Genomic DNA, 7384 nt, shown 5'->3' on the forward strand with positions numbered 1-7384 from the left:
TTCACCTGGGGGGGCGCCACCTCCCCAGGGCTTCTGGCATCTTCCTCCGGCGTCTTCACCTGGGGGCGGCGGCCTTTAAGCTCTTTTGCGTGGCCACCGCCTTCCCAGGGCTTCTGGCGTCTTCACCTGGGGGGGGCGCCACCTCCCCCGGGCTTCTGGCGTCTTTCTCCGGCGTCTTCACCTGGGAGGCGGCGGCCTTTAAGCTCTTTTGCATGGCAGCAGCCTTCCCAGGACTTCCAGCGTCTTCACCTGTTGGGGGCGGCAGCTGCTAAGCTCTTTTGCATAGCCGCCGCCCATCCAGGACTTCCACGGCGTCTTCGGTCTTCAGGAGCTCTTCTCAGCTCCTCCTCTGCCGTCGGACTGACATCCGCTGCCTCGCACTGACTTATATAAGTCAGCGGAGGGGGCGGGGCGATGACGCGGCGAGCCATGATTGGCTCGCGTTGGCCATCTTGAATTTCAAAAATGACGCTGAGGTGCCATTTTTTAAATGGGTACCGCTTCCGCTGCCCGGCCCGCCGCATCCTGCACCTCCGCCGCCCGCACCTCCGCCGCCACCGACGCCCACACAGTGATTGACAGCGGATCCAGTGACGGATCCGCTGGCCAATCACTGTGGCCTCACTCACAGGGACGTGCTTTCATAGGTTGAAAGCACGTCCCTGTAGGAAAGCGGCACCTCTAATGGTGCCGCTTTCCTATGCAATTTCAATGGGCTTTTACTGCCCATTGCTAGGCCCCACCCGCGCCCGCCCCCTGCTCCCATATCTTTTCTCAATCACTACGGGAGGCACCACGATCGGTGCCTCCCAAACTAATTCTGCACACTGTAATGATGAGTAAAATAATAAAGAAGATACTTATGTGTCATAAGTATCTTCTTTGTATTATTTTACTCATTAATGACAGGGGAGGCACTGCCTCCCCTGACTGCACGTCCCTGGTGTAGTGTGTGCTCCTTCTCCCTGTACTGTGCTGTGTGTAGTGTGTGCTCCCCCCTGTACTGTGCTGTATGTAGTTTGTGCTCTCTCCCTGTACTGTGCTGTATGTAGTGTTTGCTCCCCCCTGTACTGTGCTGTATGTAGTGTGTGCTTCCTCCCTGTACTGTGCTGTATGTAGTGTGTGCTCCCCCTCCCTGTACTGTGCTGTATGTGGTGTGTGCTTCCTCCCTGTACTGTGCTGTATGTAGTGTGTGCTCCTCCTCCCTGTACTGTGCTGTATGTAGTGTGTGATTCCCCCTGTACTGTGCTGTATGTAGTGTGTGCTCCCCCTTCCTGTACTGTGCTGTATGTAGTGTGTGCTCCCCCCTGTACTGTGCTGTATGTAGTGTGTGCTTCCTCCCTGTACTGTGCTGTATGTAGTGTGTGCTCCCCCTCCCTGTACTGTGCTGTATGTGGTGTGTGATTCCCCCTGTACTGTGCTGTATGTAGGTTGTGCTTCCTCCCTGTACTGTGCTGTATGTAGTGTGTGCTCCCCCCTGTACTGTGCTGTATGTAGTGTGTGCTTCCTCCCTGTACTGTGCTGTATGTAATGTGTGCTCCCTCCCTGTACTGTGCTGTATGTAGTGTGTGCTCCCTCCCTGTACTGTGCTGTATGTAATGTGTGCTCCCTCTCTGTACTGTGCTGTATGTAATGTGTGCTCCCCCTTCCTGTACTGTGCTGTATGTAGTGTGTGCTTCCTCCCTGTACTATGCTGTATGTAGTGTGTGCTCCCTCCCTGTACTGTGCTGTATGTAATGTGTGCTCCCTCCCTGTACTGTGCTGTATGTAGTGTGTGCTTCCTCCCTGTACTGTGCTGTATGTAATGTGTGCTCCCTCCCTGTACTGTGCTGTATGTAGTGTGTGCTCCCTCCCTGTACTGTGCTGTATGTAATGTGTGCTCCCTCCCTGTACTGTGCTGTATGTAGTGTGTGCTTCCTCCCTGTACTGTGCTGTATGTAATGTGTGCTTCCTCCCTGTACTGTGCTGTATGTAGTGTGTGCTCCCCCCTGTACTGTGCTGTATGTAGTGTGTGCTTCCTCCCTGTACTGTGCTGTATGTAATGTGTGCTCCCTCCCTGTACTGTGCTGTATGTAGTGTGTGCTCCCCCCTGTACTGTGCTGTATGTAGGTTGTGCTTCCTCCCTGTACTGTGCTGTATGTAGTGTGGTCCCTTTAGTGCCAAGGAAGAAATTTTGACTCCAACCTGAGTGTGACCTCAAGTTATATGTTAGGAATATTTTGCTTCCAAAGCTATTCCGAATGGAACTCATGCTTTGGCCTACAATTCTTCTTATTTAGTAAGAAGTATTAGGATTAGTAATAGCTATAGCTATCTGCATAAGGTATGTGTCAGCATGATAAGCAAGAAGGAGACAAAGGTATTCAGCTGTAGTAAGTGCTGTAGCAAGAGCTTGTATTCCATTAGCGAGGCGTATAGAGAATTCTTACGCAGGAACCGAGTCTCACATGATCAGTGTTTCAGTATTGTGGAGGATTGAAAGCAATTGTGCATGGGATAGAAAGGACTGAGCTAGACCTGGGTGGATTCTGCAATCTAGTCAGAATTCGGTGAGTCAGTTGTTGGGGAGCTCATTAAGTAATGGTCCAAAAGACAATCCAAATACAGTGAAAGTATTCCACATTTAGTAAAGATAAGGGCACTCACCAGGCTGGTCATCAGTTCAAATATGCTTTATTCATCAGGTTTGCAGCACAGGCAGTAGTCACAGTGTCAATCCAGGTGTCAACGTTTCAGTCTAGTTACAGACCTTTGTCAAGACTCATCTGAATAATACATCCTCTCAAAACAGGCAAATCAGGCAACAATAGGCAGCTATCAACCCGCCATCCCAACCCGCCAAATATCCGCATGCGTTCAATGCTGGAATGCAGGCCACGGGGCGTCATAAAGTCCAAACAGGGCAGACTCAAATAGTGAAAACTAAATCCAAGCCTCCGCTGTAAGCAGATGTGGCTTTCTTACTGGTCATAGGCCGGTCTCCCAGGCCACAATTACAATAATAATGACGGAGGCATCAAGGACTTACAACAAAAGAAAAATAGCAGACTGGGAACACGCATGCGCACAACCTATGCACTCCACTGTGGAACGCAAGTGGCACATGAGGACGGAAGGGGTGCGCTGCGCTCAGGGGGCAGTATAGGTAGACGTCTCCTGCATGCATTTGTGAACCAGTGCTGCATCTGAGTACGCAGCATCGGAGTCACCTGCGACTCCATCGGCCGCTGCAGCTCCTACCAAGAGGTCAGGAAATCTCAGTCGGAAGACAGAGATCCTGGCCTTTGCACTCCCCTAAAATGGAGGCAACACGGCTGTTTTGTGACAGAGAGGCCATCACCGCCCCCTCCCTGCCTCCAAACAACTACAGACTAGTGGCCTGATTTTTCCTATTGGCAGCAGGACTGCAGTCCACCCCCACAGGAAACATCTGCCACCTCTCTTAGGGGTATATTTACTAAAATTCGTAATTTCCCGACTGAGGTTAAAGTTCAATCACGAATGACATCGAAAGTGTAAAGTTGCAACTTTTTGAATTTATTACGACTAATTTACTAAGCTGTCGTATTCTGCATTTTCGTATTTACCAATGTCGATGTCATTCGTTTTTTTTTGCAGTGTTTTACGTGAGTGACTTGTAAAACACTGCCGACTTTAATACAATGAATCTCGGCCGGATCTGAGAGATCCGTGCTGGGCTTCATTGTGCACCTTAAAATAGAAATCATTGTTAAAATCTTTAAAAAAAATTGTGTGGGGTCCCCCCTCCTAAGCCAAACCAGCCTCGGGCTCTTTGAGCCGGTCCTGGTTGAAAAAATATGGGCAAAAAAATGTCAGGGGTTCCCCCATATTTAAGCAACCAGCACCAGGCTCTGCGAACTTTGTGGTTAGCGGTGAGGTTACTTTTGGTCAACCGCTGACCACAAAGTTCCCACCATTGGTTACAATGGAGTGCATAGGCGCTACATTGTAACACTGCCGTGTGCTGCCTGTCATACACTATAGGAGCACACAGCCAATCAGGAGGGTGCCACAACGTGGCGTTCCCTGATTGGCTGATGGAACCCTCGTAGACAAAAGTCAGGGGGGGTTACTGGCATTCGGGGAAAGGGGTCCCATGTGAAAACATGGGTCCCCTTTCAGTGCGAGGTCGGGTGTCCGTTTTGTTATTTTGCAAAGTACCAGGATTACAAATAGAAAAGAAGAGGAGCCATCTACACTGGATTTTGTGAGTATAATTTTTTCAACAGGTACACCATGGATTCTACATGGAGAAGAGGACCGACCCTCGTGTGAACATAGGTAAGTATGTGTATATGGAGGTGTGGATGTATGTATTAAACTTTTACTTTCAAGGTGTGTGTCTTCTGTTTTTATTGGGGTATTTTTTTAGTAGTAGTACTACAGGTACCAGCGGGCCCGGTTTTCCTCCGCATGCTGGTACTTGTGGTTCTCCAAGTACCAGCTTGCGGGGGAGGCTTGCTGGGACTTGTAGTACTGCTACTAAAAACAATATTCATTTTTTGACAAAAAGGCTATCAGCCTCCCATCCGCAGCCCTTGGATGGGGGGGACAGTCTCGGGTTTCACCCCTGGCCCTTGGGTGGCTGGAGGGGGGGGACCCCTTGATTGAAGGGGTCCCCACTCCTCCAGGGTACCCCGGCCAGGGGTGACTAGTAGAGATGAGCGCCTGAAATTTTTCGGGTTTTGTGTTTTGGTTTTGGGTTCGGTTCCGCGGCCGTGTTTTGGGTTCGAACGCGTTTTGGCAAAACCTCACCGAATTATTTTTGTCGGATTCGGGTGTGTTTTGGATTCGGGTGTTTTTTTCCAAAAACACTAAAAAACAGCTTAAATCATAGAATTTGGGGGTCATTTTGATCCCAAAGTATTATTAACCTCAAAAACCATAATTTACACTCATTTTCAGTCTATTCTGAATACCTCACACCTCACAATATTATTTTTAGTCCTAAAATTTGCACCGAGGTCGCTGTGTGAGTAAGATAAGCGACCCTAGTGGCCGACACAAACACCGGGCCCATCTAGGAGTGGCACTGCAGTGTCACGCAGGATGTCCCTTCCAAAAAACCCTCCCCAAACAGCACATGACGCAAAGAAAAAAAGAGGCGCAATGAGGTAGCTGTGTGAGTAAGATTAGCGACCCTAGTGGCCGACACAAACACCGGGCCCATCTAGGAGTGGCACTGCAGTGTCACGCAGGATGGCCCTTCCAAAAAACCCTCCCCAAACAGCACATGACGCAAAGAAAAAAAGAGGCGCAATGAGGTAGCTGACTGTGTGAGTAAGATTAGCGACCCTAGTGGCCGACACAAACACCGGGCCCATCTAGGAGTGGCACTGCAGTGTCACGCAGGATGGCCCTTCCAAAAAACCCTCCCCAAACAGCACATGACGCAAAGAAAAAAAGAGGCGCAATGAGGTAGCTGTGTGAGTAAGATTAGCGACCCTAGTGGCCGACACAAACACCGGGCACATCTAGGAGTGGCACTGCAGTGTCACGCAGGATGTCCCTTCCAAAAAACCCTCCCCAAACAGCACATGACGCAAAGAAAAAAAGAGGCGCAATGAGGTAGCTGTGTGAGTAAGATTAGCGACCCTAGTGGCCGACACAAACACCGGGCCCATCTAGGAGTGGCACTGCAGTGTCACGCAGGATGTCCCTTCCAAAAAACCCTCCCCAATCAGCACATGATGCAAAGAAAAAGAAAAGAAAAAAGAGGTGCAAGATGGAATTATCCTTGGGCCCTCCCACCCACCCTTATGTTGTATAAACAAAACAGGACATGCACACTTTAACCAACCCATCATTTCAGTGACAGGGTCTGCCACACGACTGTGACTGATATGACGGGTTGGTTTGGACCCCCCCCCAAAAAAGAAGCAATTAATCTCTCCTTGCACACACTGGCTCTACAGAGGCAAGATGTCCACCTCATCTTCACCCTCCGATATATCACCGTGTACATCCCCCTCCTCACAGATTATCAATTCGTCCCCACTGGAATCCACCATCTCAGCTCCCTGTGTACTTTGTGGAGGCAATTGCTGCTGGTCAATGTCTCCGCGGAGGAATTGATTATAATTCATTTTAATGAACATCATCTTCTCCACATTTTCTGGATGTAACCTCGTACGCCGATTGCTGACAAGGTGAGCGGCGGCACTAAACACTCTTTCGGAGTACACACTTGTGGGAGGGCAACTTAGGTAGAATAAAGCCAGTTTGTGCAAGGGCCTCCAAATTGCCTCTTTTTCCTGCCAGTATAAGTACGGACTGTGTGACGTGCCTACTTGGATGCGGTCACTCATATAATCCTCCACCATTCTATCAATGTTGAGAGAATCATATGCAGTGACAGTAGACGACATGTCCGTAATCGTTGTCAGGTCCTTCAGTCCGGACCAGATGTCAGCATCAGCAGTCGCTCCAGACTGCCCTGCATCACCGCCAGCGGGTGGGCTCGGAATTCTGAGCCTTTTCCTCGCACCCCCAGTTGCGGGAGAATGTGAAGGAGGAGATGTTGACAGGTCGCGTTCCGCTTGACTTGACAATTTTGTCACCAGCAGGTCTTTCAACCCCAGCAGACCTGTGTCTGCCGGAAAGAGAGATCCAAGGTAGGCTTTAAATCTAGGATCGAGCACGGTGGCCAAAATGTAGTGCTCTGATTTCAACAGATTGACCACCCGTGAATCCTTGTTAAGCGAATTAAGGGCTGCATCCACAAGTCCCACATGCCTAGCGGAATCGCTCCCTTTTAGCTCCTTCTTCAATGCCTCCAGCTTCTTCTGCAAAAGCCTGATGAGGGGAATGACCTGACTCAGGCTGGCAGTGTCTGAACTGACTTCACGTGTGGCAAGTTCAAAGGGCATCAGAACCTTGCACAACGTTGAAATCATTCTCCACTGCACTTGAGACAGGTGCATTCCATCTCCTATATCGTGCTCAATTGTATAGGCTTGAATGGCCTTTTGCTGCTCCTCCAACCTCTGAAGCATATAGAGGGTTGAATTCCACCTCGTTACCACTTCTTGCTTCAGATGATGGCAGGGCAGGTTCAGTAGTTTTTGGTGGTGCTCCAGTCTTCTGTACGTGGTGCCTGTACGCCGAAAGTGTCCCGCAATTTTTCTGGCCACCGACAGCATCTCTTGCACGCCCCTGTCGTTTTTAAAAAAATTCTGCACCACCAAATTCAAGGTATGTGCAAAACATGGGACGTGCTGGAATTTGCCCATATTTAATGCACACACAATATTGCTGGCGTTGTCCGATGCCACAAATCCACAGGAGAGTCCAATTGGGGTAAGCCATTCCGCGATGATCTTCCTCAGTTGCCGTAAGAGGTTTTCAGCTGTGTGCGTATTCT

The sequence above is a fragment of the Pseudophryne corroboree genome, chromosome 1 (assembly GCF_028390025.1).
Source record: "Pseudophryne corroboree isolate aPseCor3 chromosome 1, aPseCor3.hap2, whole genome shotgun sequence".
Lineage (NCBI taxonomy): Eukaryota > Metazoa > Chordata > Amphibia > Anura > Myobatrachidae > Pseudophryne > Pseudophryne corroboree.